At 45.7% G+C, this 21,039-nt stretch overlaps 1 protein-coding gene across 2 annotated transcripts in view; it reads left to right on the forward strand.

Annotated features, from left to right (window-relative positions):
• KCNH7 (potassium voltage-gated channel subfamily H member 7) overlaps positions 1–21,039 on the forward strand; it is a 930,127-nt gene that overhangs the window by 237,144 nt on the left and 671,944 nt on the right. Inside the window, exon 1 of one of the 2 annotated variants that reach the window (XM_063933625.1) lies at positions 10,562–10,645. The exons of the other annotated variant lie outside the window; for it this stretch is intronic. The gene's annotated coding sequence lies outside the window, so the exon portion shown is untranslated. Of the gene's footprint in view, positions 1–10,561; positions 10,646–21,039 lie in introns of those variants that run through there. 2 annotated transcript variants of the gene reach the window in all.

The raw sequence follows: 21,039 nt of genomic DNA on the forward strand, positions 1-21,039 counted from the left end.
AGTGATACTGCCGTATTAGTCCAGTGATACTGCCGTATTAGTCCAGTGGTAATGCCGTATAAGTCCAGTGGTACTGCCGTATAAGTCCAGTGGTACTGCCGTATAAGTCCAGTCCAGTAGTACTGCCGTATAAGTCCAGTCCAGTAGTACTGCCGTATAAGTCCATTGGTACTGCCGTCTAAGTCCATTGGTACTGCCGTATAAGTCCATTGGTACTGCCGTATAAGTCAATTGGTACTGCCGTATAAGTCCAGTGCTACTTCCGTATAAGTCCAGTGGTACTGCCGTATAAGTCCAGTGCTACTGCCGTATAAGTCCAGGGCTACTGCCGTATAAGTCCAGGGCTACTGCCGTATAAGTCCAGCGTTACCGCCGTATAAGTCCAGCGTTACCGCCGTATAAGTCCAGCGATACCGCCATATAAGTCCAGCGATACCGCCGTATAAGTGCAGCGATACTGCCGTATAAGTCCAGCGTTACTGCCGTATAAGTCCAGCCAGTGATGCTGCCGTATAAGTCCAGTGGTGCTGACCTGTGCTATATATTATTTACTCCAAATAAAGGGGTTATTAATATTTAATCTGAATAATTTTTACAGGGTTTGCCCTGTGTGGTGTAGAGGTACGCTCTCCTGTGCCACATATTGGTATATAACTCCAGAAAAATAATGGAGAACAAAAATTTGGAGGATAAATAGGGAAAGATCAAAAACCACTTCCTCCTGCTGCTGCTGCCGCTGCTGTTGTTGCTGCTGGGAGTCGATCGTCATCCCAGAGGGTAAGTCAGAAGACCACTTGTACTACTCCAAGTAAGCAATTGACTGTCCAACAGTCCTTGGCGAGGAAGATGGAATATGACAGCAGTCATCCTGTTGCAAAGCGGATAACTGAGGCCTTGACAGCTATGTTGGTGTTAGACGTGCGTCCGGTATCAGCCATTAGTGCAGTCAGTGGGATTTAGACAAGTGATGGAGGTAGTGTGTCCCTGGTACTAAATCCCATCTAGATTCCACTTCACTAGGAAAGCGATTCCCGGACTGTACATGGACATTAAGAAAAATGTCCTCAATGTCCTGAAAAATGCGTTTGTACCCAGTTTTCACTTAACCACGGATATGTGGACAAGTGGAGCAGGGCAAACTAAGGACTACATGACTGTGACAGCCCACTGGGTAGATGTATTGCCTCCCGCAGCAACAACAACAGTGGCACCAGTAGCAGCATCTCACAAACGCCAGCTCGTTCCTAGGCAGGCTAAGCTGTGTATCACTGGTTTCCGTAAGAGGCACACCGCTGACAACCTCTTACGGAAACTGAGGGAAATCATCGCACAATGGCTTACCCCACTTAGACTCTCCTAGGGATTTGTGATATTGGACAGTGTCACCAATATTGGCGTGCATTACATGTGTGCAAATTCCAGCACGTCCCATGTTTTGCACAGGGCTGTCTTAACAGCAGTGTAGGCCCCTGGGCAGAGCAATGCACTGTGGCCCCTACCCATCCTCCAGCAGTAGGGGTGGGGGGTGCTATCAGCGGCAGCTTTGATGACCTGCGGGCAGTAGTGGGTGTTCTGTCTTCCACTCAGCATGTAGGACCTGGAGCAGTAATTTCTGCAAATTACTCCTTTAATGCACAGATGGTGGGAGATGCGGTGAGAGGGAGAACACCTGTAGAAGGGGGCATTGCACTGAATGAAAGGGCCCCAGTACTTGACTTCCAGGGCGGTAGGGGGTGTTTAATACTCAGGGGAGGGGTAGATAGTGGAGTGGGCTTAATATATTTATAATTTTCTGGTGAGAGGGCAGCTTGCTTGATTGCAGATATCTCAAATTCCTGGAAATAGATTTCTTAGCTTTTAATGGGATATAAAAGTAGAGAGTCCCACCTTTCAGGAAGTACTGGGGACTTGGGGATCAGAGATCAGGAGCCAGAGCAATCCACCAACGAAATTATAAAACTGCATACCAGGCATGTGGAGCTGGAGCAGGGACCAGCTGCTGGAAGGCTAATATCTCTGGTTCTGGGCATAGTAGAGACAAGCTGCCAGTGTCCAGTGAAAGGGGAGAGTCCCATCTTTTGGAGAATACCCTCAGAACTACTCTAAGTCAGACAGAGCCCGAGATATCTTGGGGGGAAGAGCAATTAACAGGCTCGGATGGGGACCACTGCTTTGAAGTTGGATATCTCTAGTTCCCTAGGGCCAATTTTCAAAAATCTGGTACCCCTGGAAAGAGCGGACCCTCAGCTATCAGCATAGGGCCCTTATACTACTGGGGCCCTTGGGCAAGTGCCCATTGAGCCCATACGAAAAGACGGCCCTGGTTTTGCACATACAATTAATTTGGTGGTGCATAATTTTTTTAAAAATGACAGGGGCGTGCAGGAGATGCTATCGGTGGCCTGAAAAATTGCGGGCCACTCTCGACATTCAGCCACTGCATGCCACTCCTAGATGGGCCAGGTGTTTATGCCGCACACTTGTGTCGCTTAGCTTAGTCATAGAGCTACCTCATTGCACCTCTTTTTTTTTTCTTTGCATGATGTGCTGTTTGGGGCCTATTTTTTAAATCTGCCATCCTGTCTGCTACTGCAGTGCCTCTCCTAGATGGGCCAGGTGTTTGTGCCGCACACTTGTATCGCTTAGCTTAGCCATTCAGCTACCTCATTGCACCTCTTTTTCTTCTTTGCACTAGGGGGGTAATTCAGAGTTGATCGCAGCAGCAAATTTGTTAGCAGTTGGGCAAAACCATGTGCACTTCGGGGTGGGCAGATATATCATGTGCATAGAGAGTTAGATTTGGGTGGGGTGTATTCAAACTGAAATCTAAATTGCAGTGTAAAAATAAAGCAGCCAGTAATTACCCTGCACAGAAACAAAATAACCCATCCAAATCTAACTCTCTCTGCCAATGTTATATCTGCCCTACCTGCAGTGCACATGGTTTTGCTCAACTGCTAACAAACTTGCTGCTGCGATCAGCTCTGAATTACCCACTAATATGCTCTTTGGGGCCTAGTTTTTAAAAGTGCCATCCTGGCTGCCACTGCAGTGCCACTCTTAGATGGACCAGGTGTTTGTGCCGCCCACTTGGGTTGCGTAGCTTAGTCATCCAGCGACCTCGGTGCACCGCTTTTTCTTCTTTGCACTATGTGTTCATTGGGGCCTAGTTTTTAAAAGTGCCATCCTGTCTGCCACTGCAGTGCCACTCCTAGATGGGCCAGGTGTTTGTGCCGCCCACATGGGTCGCTTCGCTTAGTCATCCAGCGACCTCAGTGCAACCTTTTGGCCTAAAAACAATATTGTGAAGTGTTCAGAATAGACTGGAAATTAATGGAAATTAATGTTATTGAGGTTAATGATACCGTAGGATCAAAATTACCCCCAAATTCTGTGATTTTAGCTGTTGTTTTTTTTTAAAAGTCATCCAGATCAAAAAACAAAACCCGAAAGGGTGGTTTTGGCAAAACCAATCCAGATCCAAAACACAAGCTAGTATCCAGATCCAATACCGAAACACAAAACACGAAAAGTGCCCGCCGCACATCTCTAGTATTTAGTATTAAAACTGTAAATCGGGAACGTGCTCCCTCGGACACTTTACCTATTCCAGACACTCACGATATTTATTCCTCCATCTGTTTTTAAGTTCTTACAATTTCACACGTCACAATTCATATGGGCGAATAAGCGTCCCCGAGTCTGATTGAAACTTTTACAGCGCCCCACATACTGTATAGTGGCGGCCTAGGTATCCCAGATTTCAGAAGATAATATTTAGCCACACAGCTTTCACGCTGCATACAATGGTGCAACCCCGAATCTCGAAGGGTCTGGGTATCTATAGAAGCCGCCGAAATGGGTCTCTCTTCTCTTCTCTTCTCTTCTCTTCTCTTCTCTTCTCTTCTCTGGCTTTTGAAATCCTGCCGCCCTAGAAATGTAGCATCCCACCCCATAGTTTCTCGCTCACTAACGGTTTGGGACTTTGCCAATAGGAAATATGGCTTGGCCCCGGCCCCATCCCCTATCATCCCAATATTACACAACCCTGCATTCCCTCCTGGTACAAATAAATCATTGGGGGTAATTCCAAGTTGATCGCAGCAGGATTTTTGTTAGCAATTGGGCAAAACCATGTGCACTGCAGGGGAGGCAGATATAACATGTGCAGAGAGAGTTAGATTTGGGTGTGGTGTGTTCAATCTGCAATCTAATTTGCAGTGTAAAAATAAAGCAGCCAGTATTTACCCTGCACAGAAACAAAATAACCCACCCAAATCTAACTCTTTCTGCACATGTTATATCTGCCTCCCCTGCAGTGCACATGGTTTTGCCCAATTGCTATCAAAAATCCTGCTGCGATCAACTTGGAATTACCCCCATTGTTTGCTCCTTGGCAGGATAGAGGTATCTTATATCTGAATGATATCACCAGGGATACTAGTTTTCCTCAATTTTCTCAGATTTAAGAAAATATTGATATTCCCTCCAGGTATTTTTATAAATTTTTACAGCTCAGACACTTTCATTCCTCACTGAGCCGTGTCCTCTCTAGCAGACCCCTGACCACGTTTGAGACTATATGTTTCAGACGTCGTTCAACCAAAGGCCTAATTTCCCTCTTATATACTACTCTCACTGGGGACGCTCCCTCTCAGCGTGATCCTCATGAGAGAGCATGGGAAATGGACCTAGGCTCGGCTTTAGATGACGAGGAATGGTCTGAAGCCTGGGGTAAGGCGGCGTCTAGTTCCATCTGCGTTAGAATCAAAGAGAATGTTTATAAATTACTATATAGATGGAATTATGTACCATCTCGTTTGAGCAAAATGTATCCGGATACGTCGGATAGGTGTTGGAGAGGATGTGGCGCAGAGGGCTCTTTTCTACACATATGGTGGTCATGTCCTAAAATAGTGCATACGTGGAGGGAAGTGATTAATTTTATTTCTAGCTTATTGCAGATTTCTATCCCTTTCCGACCCTAAATACATTCTCCTCCCCTTAAGCCTGCCAACGCTAACATAATTTCAAAATAAACTGTTGCGTCATATAGTCTCCGCAACGACATGTCAACTAGCTGCAGATTGGAAAAACCCTATCCCGCCTTCCATGCAATCTATAATTGCCCGTATCTGGTACGTTTACCGCATGGACTACATGACTAGCATCATAAACTGCTCCTCTAAATCATTCAATAAAATATGGAGTCCATAGCTGGCCACCCAGTATGCCCCTTCACCTTTTAATTTGTGATGCCCCGTACCATATTTGATGGGACCCTCCCGGGGACTCTATCCTATTCTATTTTGTCCACTCCTCTCTTTTTCTCTCTTCTTCTCTGTCTTTCTTTCTTCTCGACCTCCTTCTACTCTTACTCTTTAACGTTAGTCGGTTAGCTGCGATGATGACTGCCATTCTTCTGTTTTATACTACCCGCTTTTTTTTTTGGTTATCTTTATAATTACCGACTATTCAGAGCCGGCCATAGGCATAGGCAAACTAGGCAATTGCCTAGGGCATTTGATATGCCTAGGGGCATCAGCAGCTTCTGCTGATTAAAATGATACGCGGCATGCCTATATTCTGTATGTAGCATTTCATATGCAGATACAGCCACAGTCTCACACAGTATATAGGCATGCTGCATATCAGTTTAATCAGCAGAAGCTGCTTGTGCATCCTAGCCACATAGCAATGCAAATGAGATGCATTTTCATTAAAAAAAGGTGCCCGACCTTAGCATTGATGCAAGATTTGTGAGGACACATCTGTATCCAAGCAGAGGCAGAGGCCACAGTGTTAGTGGCAGTGTGAGTGCTGTGTGCATGTGAGTGGGTTGGTTGTGCAGTAGTGTTCGGAATATGTGTAAGGAGCATTATGTGTGTCATGTAAAAATGCATTAATAATGTGCAGCAAATGTGTAGAGGCACTATGTGTGTCATTATGTGTATAAAGGCATTAATAATGTGCGGCATATGTGTAAGGGACATTATGTGTAAAAGGGCATTAATAAAGGTTGTCATAATGTGTAAGGCGCATTATGTTTAAAAGGACATTAATGTGTCTCATATGTGTAAGGGGCATTACTGTGTGGAATTATGTATAAATGCATTACTAATGCGCGGCATTATGTGTATAAGGTGCTATACTATGTGGCGTTGCATATAGAAAGGGCACTACTGTGTCGTCTAATGTGAATAAAGAGCAATAGGGTGTGGTGTAATGTGAATAAGGAGCAATTCAGTGTGATGTAATGTGAATAAGGGGCTCTACTGTGAGAAGTAACGTTTATAAGGTAAAGTGATACTACTGTGGGATGTAATATGAATTATGGACACAATCGCAAGATAAAATGTGAATAAAGTTGCAGTACTGTGTGGCGTAATTGGAATTGGGGTTACTATTGTATGGCCATGCCCCTTCCCAGCAAGAAGATGCCCCTTTTTTGGCTGTGCGTCAAATGTGCAAACTGTTCCTATTTAAAATATAGGGGGTACAAGGACTGCTATGGGTGAGGGGTGATGGTGCTGGGAAAGAGGTGCAAGGTCAGAGGCGGAACCAGCGGTGGTGCTAGGGGGCACCAACCAAAATCTTGCCTAGGGCATCATATTGGTTAGGGCCGGCTCTGCGACTACTATACTGCATTTGCAATGTAATATGCTGTAACCATTATCTGTTGGTATCTGTTTGCTTTTGTGATCCCATGAAATAAAAATTATTTTGAAAAAAAAACAACAAAAACTAAATTTGACACACAGTGGCCTGATTCACTTAGGAGCAAATAAAAGAAAAAAGAAGTGAAAAAAGTAAAGGAGAATGTTGCACTGCTGTTGGGCCGATTGTAAAATGTGCAGAGAGTTGGGAAAGGCATATCCTAGCTTAGACCCTCATTAGGATCAGCATTAGTTGCAGTTTTGCTAAAAAAAAAAAAGCAAAACTGCAACTGCTATCACTTGTATGCTGGGGACCGCCCAGCACAGGGCAAGGCTGTCCAGCATGCTGATGGTGGCCAGTGGTGCGATTGCAATTCAATTGCAATCGCATTGCTGAATATGTGAAGCACCCCTGCCTCTGCAGCCTGGCTGTGAATGCATTCGGGCTGCCGCCATTTTCCGTGTCATAGCATCCCCGTGTAATACCTCTGTATTTGTCAGCGTGCGCATAGCGGGACCTGCGCGTGTGAACTGGCTGTAAAGGCTGGGAAATGCGATTACGGATGCGATGACAGCTGAATAAGGCCCTTAAACAGTGGCATAACTACCACCCCCGCAGCCACTGCGGAGGTGCCGCCACTGATTCAGAGCAGATTGACATGCAGACTAGCCGTCCGCATGTCAATTTGCTAAATGTCCCTTCCAAAATGGCCGCCGCCATGGAGGAGACATGCTAGAGGTCATACTTGACGTCTAGCGCCTTGGAAGTGCCCCGACCCGTGGGAGCGTATTTCAGGGAGCCGCACTCCCAGGAGAACAGACCAGCTTCCTATATCTCGCCCACTTCCGCAGTGAAGTGGCAGTCTCGGGGGCTGAATGACATGATGTGCTTCACATTGCATTTACTCATGACGCATCACACCAGGACCTACTCTCCATCAGAGGAGTGAAATGAAAGGGATCCGGTCTCTAGGTCGACAGTAACTAGGTTGACAGGGTCCCTAGGTTGACATGTTCTAGGTCGACAGGTCAAAAGGTCGACATGATTTTTTTCACATTTTTCTTTCTTTCCGTACTTAATAATCCACGCGGGGGTATAGTAACCTGTGCCGAGCGCAGCTGTAGCGGAGTGAGACACGGTGCACTAATTGGGGATCCGGTCTGAAGATTGACACTGTCTAGGTCGACCACTATAGGTCAACAGTCACTAGGTCGACAGGGTTGGAAGGTCGACAGGGTTTCTGGGTCGACATGTGCTAGGTCGACAGGTCAAAAGGTCGACATGAGTTTTTCACATTTTTTCTTTTTTTGAACTTTTTCATACTTAACGATCCACGTGGACTACGATTGGAACGGTAATCTGTGCCGAGCGAAGCGGTAGCGGAGCGAGGACACGGTGCACTCATTTGGGTTCCCCTTAACTTTACGGAGAAGGGGAACACAAAAAGAAACCCTCATGTCGACCTTTTGACCTGTCGACCTAGCATATGTCGACCTAGAAACCCTGTCGACCTTCCAACCCTGTCGACCTAGTGATTTTTGACCTATAGTGGTCGACCTAAACATTGTCGACCTAGACACTGTCGATCTAATGATCCACAACCGTTCCCGGTCACTGTACGGAGAAACCGACACCAAAAAAACATAAAAAAACTCATGTTGAACTTTTGACCTGTCGACCTAGAGACCCTGTCGACCTAGTTACTGTCGACCTTCTATACCACACCCAAATTAATTATATGAATGTACACAACTGTCATCTTCTATTTGGTGTTTGCAGTCCTATCAAAATCCCAGTTTTTCTTGCACAATACTTGTAATTAACTGTAGACTTTAAAATGACAGTAAATCTATGGCAATGCAGCACATTGACTTGTTTGTCAAAACATCTTTGTTTACTAAGCTAATCATTTACTAATTTTATCTCTATGCCTTAATGCTGTCAATTTTTAATGAGAAAGTCCTTCCAACTGAATGAGGAACTGTCACATTTTGGATAATTAAATGTCTTAAATGCACATAAAATTGCAATGATTTTTTTTTTGTTTTCTTAAGGTGAGCATCTTATTGTATTCAGTGTTTAACACTTTGTCATCCGGAATATTTTGATATGGAACAACCTATATGATAAAATGTTGTCAATCATATTTTGGGAACATTCCCAGCTGCATGAGATGGGTGAGCTGATGGGAGGCAGTGACCTGTCCATTCCTGTGAGTCTGTCAGTGGCGACAGGGCTGTGTGTGATTGGGACAGCATCATGATGTGAGGAGGGGAATAATCGCAGCAGGAAGCTATAGGTTGAGTGTTAGATCAGAGAAGTGGTGGATTTTACCTATGGGTGCCGAACTGCAGCCCCCCCAGGTAAAATCCACCACCCCGATCAGTGTCAATGAAGCCAGATGCAGTCCATGACTGCACTAGCTTCACTGTGACTTGTAGTGACTTCCTATTGGAAGTCCTACCTGTCAGTCACAGATGGAATGAGGGTGTTTCCTCCTTCTGGGACTGCCAGACTGGACTTCGATAGGCAGAGAGTTGGCTTCCTGTAGAAAGCCATCCCCTGTCTTTCGCGCAGCCCAAGCCAGGGGTTTGCATATGTGCAGTCACACCGCGGCATCTGCACATGCACCGGTCCTGGCACCTGCCAGATCCATGTGCCGGGACCTGAGGTGGCTGTCTCCTCTCTGAGCATGGGGGCAGCGGCAGCCCCCCTGCTAAATGTAAGTAGGAGCCATCACTGGATCAGAGATTCACAAACTCTGTTCTGAAAAAGCCCACTAACAGCCTTGCTTTCAAGGCATCTATACTTGCTTAAGCACAGGCACTTCAGTCATTTTGCTTTAACTTTCTGTGCTCAAACATATATATCCTTAAAACCTGGACAATAAGACACACTTACCTACTATCCTGGATCATCTTGGAGACTCCATTGGGCAGTATGATGCAATTCTATGAGAATTACATCATTTTGGCCCATAGACCCATGATTTATGGCACTATGCTATTGCGGGGGGGGGGGGGGGGGGGAGAGTTGTTAGGCCGCTTCTCGCACAATGCGTCTATTTCGTGGGGAGAGGGACTGGGGGCATGGCCAGGTCACAGGTCACTGGAGATGCCCCCACAATGATGAAAACAGAGGGCATGGCTCACAATCGCAACATTCCCTGCAAAACCACGCCCCTAGATACAAGGCCACATCCCATTTTTGGATGCACGCCCCTTCTCAAGTTTAACGAAGTTGGGAGGTATGCATTAGTGATCAGCTGTATCCTCCCTCCAGGTACATTTTGGAAGAGAAGAAAACAAATGTTTGGAAGTATTCTGTAAGGGTTTTGTTGACCAAGTTTAGGAAACACTGTGTTAGATCTGGATGGAGCAGAGCCCCCAACAGTACAGAGTAGTGATATGAGGCTCCTATCAAACTGGTGCAAAAACTGAGGAGTCAAACGCACCTGTAAATGAAACTGAGTTCATACATACAACCCATACCTATACCTCCCAACATGACCCTCTCCAGGAGGGACAAAATGCTCTGTACCTATCCTCTTAATTAATGATTGCCATCGCCTGTAGCGAAACACCTTTCTTATCAAATAACTAGTTCAACATAGGTGATGGCAATCACACATTAAGAGGGAAGTCAAAGAACAGCATTCTCTCCTTCCTGGAAAGGGTCATGTTGGGAGGGATGCATACCCCACATCATACTTGCCTACCTGACCCTCTCCATGAGGGAGAAAATGCTCTGTTCCTGGACTTTCCTGGTAATGTATGATTGCCCATCACCTGTGGTGAAACACCTTTCTTATCAATTACCTAGCTCACCACAGGTGATGGCATCATACATTACCAGGAAAGTCCAGGAACAGAGCATTTTCTCCCTCATGGAGAGGGTCAGGTAGGCAAGTATGGTCCACATGCTGCATTCGGACCCAAGCCACAAGCTTACTACTGCTATAAACTGCATTAGTAATCATTAATAAAAGGTAACTTGTATGATAGGTATAGTAGTCTAGTAATATAATACTTTTATTATTATTACTAGTGTGAGTTGAATGTATCAATGTACAATGTATAGTATAACCATACCTCCCAACATGACCCTCTACAGGAGGGACACAATGCTTTGCTTCTGGACTTTTATCTTAATGTATGATTGCCGGCACCTGTGTTGAACAGGCTTATGGATAAGAAAGGTGTTTCACCACAGGTGAGGGCAATCATACATAAGAGGGAAGTCCAGGAGCAGAACATTCTGTCCCTCCTGGAAAGGGTCATGTTGGGAGGTATGTAAATCACAGCAGACATGTAAATGATTGTTCTAAACAGCAGGCAAATCACAAGCATTCATGTCTTTGTCATTAATCTGCAGTGACTTTGAATTTTCTTTTGATTTATTGCTCGTTAATGTAAGCAAATATGTGGCATTTACAGAAATTCTGGCTCATCAAAAAAAGTGACGCCTTGAAATTCCCTCAGTGATTTACAAATGTTTTGTACAAAGCTCAAATGAAATTGCGTCTATAGTGAAAAGTGTTTTCAGCACAGCAAGTGAAAAAAATAAGCTGTTGTGCTGAGACTCATTCCAAACTACGTGCTACTATTAGCGTAATTCAGAAATTGTCTGTAATGTCTTCAAGATCTGAGATTTTTTTTTCCCTTTATGGACAAATAAAGGGATAGATTTATACCTCTTTTCCACTAGCGTAGCACGGGTCGCAGCCGTGTTGTCTGACACGGCTGCGACCCGTGCTACAGCCCCCTGCAGACAGCGCTCACCAACCCGGCAATTGCCGGGTTGGTGACGCGCTAATGACGCGGCAGGGGCGGCGCTGGGAGATCACATGATCTCCCAGCGCCGCCCTCCCTATGCACTGTGAATGGGAGCCGTGTCGCCTCGACACGGCACCCGTTCACACTAGACAGCTAGCCGGGTTGAACACGTGTTCAACCCGGCTAGCTACCAGGGTAGGATTCCCGGATCACTTGATCTGGGAATTTGCCGGGGGACCCGTTTCCACTAGGGAAAAACACGGGTAAATGCGCGCCCCCGCGCATTTACCCGTGTTTAAAAGAGCTAGTGGAAAAGGGGTATAAATGAGTGATATTCTTGTTATCACTCATTACAATTGATAAATGGTGCTTCAGCCAATCAGCTCCTAACTAGAGATGAGCGGGTTCGGTTTTACTCGTTTCTTAACGCCAGAATTATCGCAAGTTATTTTTTTCTGTATTTTCCTTATTGGCTAACCAAAACACGTGACGTCCGTGAGCCAATAACGAGATTCGGGTAAATCCGAGTAAATCCGAGTAAAACCGAACCCGCTCATCTCTACTCCTAACTGTCATTTTTTAAACACATGACAGGAGATGATTGGCTGGAGCACCATTTATCATTTGTAATAAGTGATAACAAAAATATTACTGATTGGGGCAGAAGTATTAACCTGGAGAAGGGATAAAGAAGTGATAAAGCAGTGATAAGAGCAAGGTGATAACGCAACAGCCAATCATTGCGGATTTAAAAAATGATAGGAGCTGATTGGCTGGTGCGTTATCACCTTTCACTGATCACTGCTTTATCCCTTCTCTAGGCTTAATACTGTACATCTGCCCTATTGTTAAATTTGCCCCAAAGTTTAATGTTCTGTCACTGCAGTAACAGGAAGGCAGTGTGCTCTGTGCTGGCCCTGCCCCCAGAACTGGTGATGTCATGAAGTCACACCTAGGAGGTGGAGCCGCCTGCTCTGGGAATTAGAGCGTCACCTCCACAGGCTGCGGGCTGCATGCCCGGAGCGTCACTTGTTATAATGTACAAATAGAAAGTGATATACAGTACATTGTATGCCCGAATTTAAAGTAATAGGGATATCCTAGAGAAAGCTCGTTTGACCTAGGGTCCTTTCTAGGGTCATAGGTAGGGACTTTGCTCCTTCAGCTATTTCTTGTAAAGACTCCATCACGGTTATCATTGTGGGCTGGATGCATCATTGCTTGGAGAGTGATAAAATGGTGGGAGAAAAAGTACCAGCCAATCAGCTCGTAACTGCCATGTTATAGACTGTTTGAAAAATGACAATTAGGAGCTGATTGGCTGGCACTTTTTCTGTCTCCATTGTATCACTCTCCAAGCGATGATGCATCTAGTGAGTATTGTAGGCATATACTGTTTATTTAATTCTTATATATTATAGTTTTTTTTTGTTTACTGGAACTTTAGCACATTTGTGTGTGCGCGGATCCTTTCATTTCTGTATGCTTTGGTCCCATTTTGACAGACAATTCCCATTTCTCACTTATTTATCTGTTCATGAAAAGTGGCCATCAGTAACACCATGTGGTCGTTCAAATCGTTTCAATCATTTGTAGAATTACTCTTTGATATGACATGGAACTCAAATTGAGTTTCTTTTGGTAGATTGCCTTAAAATCTGTAGATTACAGGTTATCAGTTTGGCAAACTGTCCCACTCTCAGTGCTCTTCAGACATTTCAGACTAAACAAAATTTGCTGGTTAAGGATAAACATGTTAGTAATTATATTTTGCTAGAGGGGAAAATAGCAAATAGACTCAAATATAAGATTTCTCCCAAATCTGAAAATCTGAAACTCTTTCAGCGCTGGAGACGTATGCAATACATGATCCGGGGCCCTCTGGCGATGCTGGGCTGAAATTGTTATATCCAGTCCTAAGTGAATGGAACGGGAGGAGAGAATGAATCAGAAGGATTTTGTATAGCGCCAATTGCTTCTTTGCTAAAGGGTTTATTACGCTTTTAGTCATCATATAGTAATTACTGGAATACAAGAACTAATGCTGTTACCATGCAGCTTATGCTCTTTGTGGATTTATATGGCGATCATTTTTTCAGTACATGGTGTTACTGAGTTACCACTGGCCTACAATACTGAGCAAAAGATTTAGGCAGGTGTGGAAAAAATGCTGCAAAGTAAGAATGCTTTAAAAAATAGAAGTGTTAATAGTTTTTTTTTTTAATCAATTAACAATATGCAAAGTTAATGAACAGAAGAGAAATCTAAATCAAAACAATGTTTGGTGTGACCACCCTTTGCCTTCAAAACAGCATCAATTCTTCTAGGTACACTTGCACAGTTTTTGAAGGAACTTGGCCAGGACGTTGTTCCAAACATCTTGGAGAACTAATCATAATCTTCTGTGGATGTAGGCTTGCTCAAATCCTTCTTTCTCTTTGTGTAATCCCAGACAGCATCAATGATGTTGAGATCAGGGCTCTGTGGGGGCCATATCATGACTTCCAGGACTCCTTGTTCTTCTTTACACTGAAGATAGTACTTAATGACATTGGCTGTACGTTTGGGGTCGTTTTCCTGCTGCAGAATAAATTTGGAGCCAATCAGACGCCTCCCTGATGGCATTGCATGATGGATAAGTACCTGCATTCTTACTTTGCAGCAATTTTTCCACACCTGATTAAAACTCTTGCACAGTACTGTATATCTTTAATGGGTGCAAGGTATGGGCACCTGGGTCCGGAGTGCCCCACACCACACACCCATTTCTTGAATACTTGCCCCTACAGAGTCCTGCCTCGGCAACAGCAGCGCTGCACAAACGCTGGGAAAATGTTGGGCCAGCCAATTTAGTGGTGTTCTGTGAATGCACAATAGGAAATTCACCAGGAAAATGGCCACTGCGCCATTTCCTTGAAGACCTACACATGTGCACTAGGCTCCTAGTTTCCTAGTGATCCTTGTGCTCAGACTCTACTGCCCTGCTAGAGAGGAGGGTCCCCAACAGAGACTCCACACGAGCCTCCTCCAATCCTAATACACCAATGAGTGGTACAGTGTTCAAAGATTACTATTATATAAAATGAATGCACAAAAGGTTATATTAGCTTACAGAGTTCTGCATAAGGGTTCCAGGGCTTCCCTCCATACTCTTTATATAAATCATCAGAAATATTTTTTCTTATAGCTGCCTGAGCCAGCCGTCAGTTCTGTTTCTATGCAGTCTATAAGTATTGTATATAAAATGTGTTCTATTCTTCAATCATGGCTGATATGTATCACATCTTCTAAATAGGAGATGTGAAGTTGCCCAGAGCAACAAATCAGCTTGCTCTGGGCAGTTTCTCCACCTGTCCTTTTTAGGAGACCTGAGACATCTCTACCATGGTGCCATGTGGGATGGATACCTGCAGGTGTGGTGAGAGAATACAATCTCCATTGGTAGTTACTCAGGTATAAGGAATACAAATTACAAGGTTGAACATTCCAGTAACTAATTAACTGATCAATTAAAAATCAAGGGACCTTAATTCTCAGGTGTTCTTGCGGATCCAACAATAAGAAGAAGAATGTTATGATGAGCAACTTGTTCAGCGCTATTTAAAGTACATTGCACTACCTGTCATGGAAAATTAGGACAAAAAAGGACACATGTCTGATCTAGCCAAATCTTGTTCAGATAATCCCAAATCATACCCATTTGTCATATTCTAATCCCAGTAGGCCAACCCCTGAGCTGGAAATCATTGCTGCTGGCAGGAACAGAGATTTATAAGGACCTTTCAATACAAAATAAAAACTTCAGCGAACAAATGCAAAGAGGATCCTCATCTCAAAGTATCTTTCTGAATAATAATTGTAAGGTCAATTTTGGAGGGAAAGTGCGTGATTTCCAAGCTGCAGATATTTAATATTTTAAGTTAATTTCTCTATCGTCCTAGTGGATGCTGGGGTTCCTGAAAGGACCATGGGGAATAGCGGCTCCGCAGGAGACAGGGCACAAAAAGTAAAGCTTTTCCAGATCAGGTGGTGTGCACTGGCTCCTCCCCCTATGACCCTCCTCCAGACTCCAGTTAGATTTTTGTGCCCGGCCGAGAAGGGTGCAATCTAGGTGGCTCTCCTAAAGAGCTGCTTAGAAAAAGTTTAGCTAGGTTTTTTATTTTACAGTGATTCCTGCTGGCAACAGGATCACTGCAGCGAGGGACTGAGGGGAGAAGGAGTCAACTCACCTGCGTGCAGGATGGATTGGCTTCTTGGCTACTGGACATCAAGCTCCAGAGGGACGATCACAGGTACAGCCTGGATGGTCACCGGAGCCGCGCCGCCGGCCCCCTTGCAGATGCTGAAGTCAGAAGAGGTCCAGAATCGGCGGCTGAAGACTCCTGCAGTCTTCTAAAGGTAGCGCACAGCACTGCAGCTGTGCGCCATTTTCCTCTCAGCACACTTCACACGCGGTCACTGAGGGTGCAGGGCGCTGGGGGGGGGCGCCCTGGGAGGCAAATGTAACCTATATAAAGGCTAAAAATACCTCACATATAGCCCCTAGAGGCTATATGGAGATATTTAACCCCTGCCTGATTTCTCTAAATAGCGGGAGACGAGCCCGCCAGAAAAGGGGCGGGGCCTATCTCCTCAGCACACGGCGCCATTTCCTCTCACAGCTCCGCTGGTCAGGACGGCTCCCAGGTCTCTCCCCTGCACTGCACTACAGAAACAGGGTAAAACAGAGAGGGGGGGGCAAATTTATGGCGATATTTTGATATAACAAAGCAGCTATAAGGGAGCACTTATTATAAGGCTATCCCTGATATATATATAGCGCTTTTGGTGTGTGCTGGCAAACTCTCCCTCTGTCTCCCCAAAGGGCTAGTGGGTCCTGTCTTCGTTAGGAGCATTCCCTGTGTGTCTGCTGTGTGTCGGTACGTGTGTGTCGACATGTATGAGGACGATATTGGTGTGGAGGCGGAGCAATTGCCAAATATGAGGATGTCACCCCCTAGGGAGTCGACACCAGAATGGATGCCTTTATTTATGGAACTACGGGATAGTGTCAACACGCTAAAGCAGTCGTTTGACGACATGAGGCGGCCGGACAATCAATTAGTGCCTGTCCAGGCGACTCAAACACCGTCAGGGGCTGTGAAACGCCCTTTGCCTCAGTCGGTCGACACAGACCCAGACGCAGGCACTGACTCCAGTGATGACGGTGACGAATCAACCGTATTTTCCAGTAGGGCCACACGTTATATGATTTTGGCAATGAAGGAGGCGTTACATTTAGCTGATACTACAGGTACCACTAAACAGGGTATTATGTGGGGTGTGAAAAAACTACCTATAGTTTTTCCTGAATCAGAAGAATTAAATGACGTGTGTAATGAAGCGTGGGTTGCCCCTGATAAAAAGCTGATAATTTCAAAGAAATTATTGGCATTATACCCTTTCCCGCCAGAGGTTAGGGAGCGCTGGGAAACACCTCCTAGGGTGGACAAGGCGCTAACACGCTTATCTAAACAAGTGGCGTTACCCTCTCCTGAGACGGCCGCACTTAAAGATCCATCAGATAGGAGGATGGAAAATATCCAAAAAAGTATATACACACATGCAGGTGTTATACTACGACCAGCTGTAGCGACTGCATGGATGGGCAGTGCTGGGGTAGTTTGGTCAGAGTCCCTGATTGAAAATATTGATACCCTGGACAGGGACAATATTTTACTGTCGTTAGAACAAATAAAGGATGCATTTCTTTATATGCGTGATGCACAGAGGGATATCTGCACACTGGCATCACGGGTAAGTGCTATGTCCATTTCGGCCAGAAGAGCTTTATGGACGCGACAGTGGACAGGCGATGCGGATTCAAAACGGCATATGGAAGTTTTGCCGTATAAAGGGGAGGAGTTATTTGGAGTCGGTCTATCAGATTTGGTGGCCACGGCTACAGCCGGGAAATCCACCTTTCTACCTCAAGTCACTCCCCAACAGAAAAAGGCACCGACTTTTCAACCGCAGCCCTTTCGTTCCTTTAAAAATAAGAGAGCAAAGGGCTATTCATATCTGCCACGAGGCAGAGGTCGAGGGAAGAGACAGCAACACGCAGCTCCTTCCCAGGAACAGAAGCCCTCCCCGGCTTCTACAAAAGCCTCAGCATGACGCTGGGGCTTCTCAAGCGGACTCGGGGACGGTGGGCGGTCGTCTCAAAAATTACAGCGCGCAGTGGGCTCACTCGCAGGTAGATCCCTGGATCCTGCAGATAATATCTCAAGGGTACAGGTTGGAATTAGAGACAGATCCACCTCGCCGTTTCCTGAAGTCTGCTTTACCAACGTCCCCCTCCGAAAGGGAGACGGTTTTGGAAGCCATTCACAAGCTGTACTCTCAGCAGGTGATAGTCAAGGTACCTCTTCTACAACAAGGGAAGGGGTATTATTCCACTCTTTTTGTGGTACCGAAGCCGGATGGCTCGGTAAGGCCTATTCTAAATCTGAAGTCCTTGAACCTGTACATAAAGAAGTTCAAGTTCAAGATGGAGTCACTCAGAGCAGTGATAGCGAACCTGGAAGAGGGGGACTTTATGGTATCCTTGGACATCAAGGATGCGTATCTCCACGTTCCAATTTACCCCTCACACCAGGGGTACCTCAGGTTCGTTGTACAAAACTGTCACTATCAGTTTCAGACGCTGCCGTTCGGATTGTCCACGGCACCTCGGATCTTTACAAAGGTAATGGCCGAGATGATGATTCTTCTTCGAAGAAAAGGCATATTAATTATCCCATACTTGGACGATCTCCTAATAAGGGCAAGGTCCAGAGAACAGCTAGAGATGGGATTAGCACTGTCTCAAGAAGTGCTAAAACAGCACGGGTGGATTCTGAATATTCCAAAATCCCAGTTAATGCCGACAACTCGTCTGCTGTTCCTAGGGATGATTCTGGACACGGTTCAGAAAAAGGTTTTTCTCCCGGAGGAAAAAGCCAAGGAGTTATCCGAGCTTGTCAGGAACCTCCTAAAACCAGGAAAGGTGTCTGTACATCAATGCACGAGAGTCCTGGGAAAAATGGTGGCTTCTTACGAAGCAATTCCATTCGGCAGATTCCACGCAAGAATTTTCCAAAGGGATCTGTTGGACAAATGGTCAGGGTCGCATCTTCAGATGCACCTACGGATAACCCTGTCTCCAAGGACAAGGGTGTCTCTTCTGTGGTGGTTGCAGAGTCCTCATCTATTGGAGGGCCGCAGATTCGGCATACAGGATTGGATCCTGGTGACCACGGACGCCAGCCTGAGAGGCTGGGGAGCAGTCACACAAGGAAGAAACTTCCAGGGAGTATGGACGAGTCTGGAAACGTCTCTTCACATAAACATTCTGGAACTAAGAGCAATATACAATGCTCTAAGCCAGGCAGAACCTCTGCTTCAGGGAAAACCGGTGTTGATCCAGTCGGACAACATCACGGCAGTCGCCCATGTGAACAGACAGGGCGGCACAAGAAGCAGGAGTGCAATGGCAGAAGCTGCAAGGATTCTTCGCTGGGCAGAGAATCATGTGATAGCACTGTCAGCAGTGTTCATCCCGGGAGTGGACAACTGGGAAGCAGACTTCCTCAGCAGACACGATCTTCACCCGGGAGAGTGGGGACTTCATCCAGAAGTCTTCCACATGCTGGTAACCCGTTGGGAAAGACCAATGGTGGACATGATGGCGTCTCGCCTCAACAAAAAACTGGACAGGTATTGCGCCAGGTCAAGAGATCCGCAGGCAATAGCTGTGGACGCGCTGGTAACGCCTTGGGTGTACCAGTCGGTGTATGTGTTTCCTCCTCTGCCTCTCATACCAAAAGTATTGAGAATTATACGGCAAAGAGGCGTAAGAACGATACTAGTGGTTCCGGATTGGCCAAGAAGGACTTGGTACCCGGAACTTCAAGAGATGATCACGGAAGATCCGTGGCCTCTACCTCTAAGGAGGGACTTGCTTCAGCAGGGTCCCTGTCTGTTTTAAGACTTACCGCGGCTGCGTTTGACGGCATGGCGGTTGAACGCCGGATCCTAAAGGAAAAAGGCATGCCGGAAGAAGTCATTCCTACTTTGATTAAAGCAAGGAAGGAAGTAACCGTGCAACATTATCACCGAATTTGGCGAAAATATGTTGCGTGGTGCGAAGATCGGAGTGCTCCGACGGAGGAATTTCAACTGGGTCGATTCCTACATTTCCTGCAATCAGGATTGTCTATGGGTCTCAAATTGGGATCTATTAAGGTTCAAATTTCGGCCCTGTCGATTTTCTTTCAAAAAGAATTGGCTTCAGTCCCTGAAGTCCAGACCTTTGTTAAGGGAGTGCTGCATATACAGCCTCCTGTGGTGCCTCCAGTGGCACCGTGGGATCTCAATGTGGTTTTGGACTTTCTAAAATCTCATTGGTTTGAACCACTAAATAAGGTGGATTTGAAATATCTCACTTGGAAAGTGACCATGCTTCTAGCCCTGGCTTCTGCCAGGAGAGTATCAGAATTGGCAGCTTTATCTTACAAAAGCCCATATCTGATTTTCCATTCGGACAGGGCAGAACTGCGGACTCGTCCGCATTTTCTCCCTAAGGTGGTGTCAGCATTTCATCTGAACCAGCCTATTGTAGTGCCTGCGGCTACAAGTGACTTGGAGGACTCCAAGTTACTGGACGTTGTCAGAGCATTAAAAATATATATTGCAAGGACAGCTGGAGTCAGAAAATCTGACTCGTTGTTTATATTGTATGCACCCAACAAGATGGGTGCTCCTGCGTCTAAGCAGACGATTGCTCGTTGGATCTGTAGCACAATCCAACTTGCACATTCTGTGGCAGGCCTGCCACAGCCTAAATCTGTAAAGGCCCACTCCACAAGGAAGGTGGGCTCATCTTGGGCGGCTGCCCGAGGGGTCTCGGCATTACAACTTTGCCGAGCAGCTACGTGGTCAGGGGAGAACACGTTTGTAAAATTTTACAAATTTGATACTCTGGCTAAGGAGGACCTGGAGTTCTCTCATTCGGTGCTGCAGAGTCATCCGCACTCTCCCGCCCGTTTGGGAGCTTTGGTATAATCCCCATGGTCCTTTCAGGAACCCCAGCATCCACTAGGACGATAGAGAAAATAAGATTTTACTTACCGATAAATCTATTTCTCGGAGTCCGTAGTGGATGCTGGGCGCCCATCCCAAGTGCGGATTATCTGCATAAATTGTACATAGTTATTGTTAACTAATTCGGGTTATTGTTGAAGGAAGCCATCTTTCAGAGGCTCCGCTGTTATCATACTGTTAACTGGGTTTAGATCACAGGTTGTACGGTGTGATTGGTGTGGCTGGTATGAGTCTTACCCGGGATTCAAAATCCTCCCTTATTGTGTACGCTCGTCCGGGCACAGTACCTAACTGGAGTCTGGAGGAGGGTCATAGCGGGAGGAGCCAGTGCACACCACCTGATCTGGAAAAGCTTTACTTTTTGTGCCCTGTCTCCTGCGGAGCCGCTATTCCCCATGGTCCTTTCAGGAACCCCAGCATCCACTACGGACTCCGAGAAATAGATTTATCGGTAAGTAAAATCTTATTAATAATAATAATAATA

The sequence above is a fragment of the Pseudophryne corroboree genome, chromosome 7 (assembly GCF_028390025.1).
Source record: "Pseudophryne corroboree isolate aPseCor3 chromosome 7, aPseCor3.hap2, whole genome shotgun sequence".
In the NCBI taxonomy this organism is placed as follows: Eukaryota; Metazoa; Chordata; class Amphibia; order Anura; family Myobatrachidae; genus Pseudophryne; species Pseudophryne corroboree.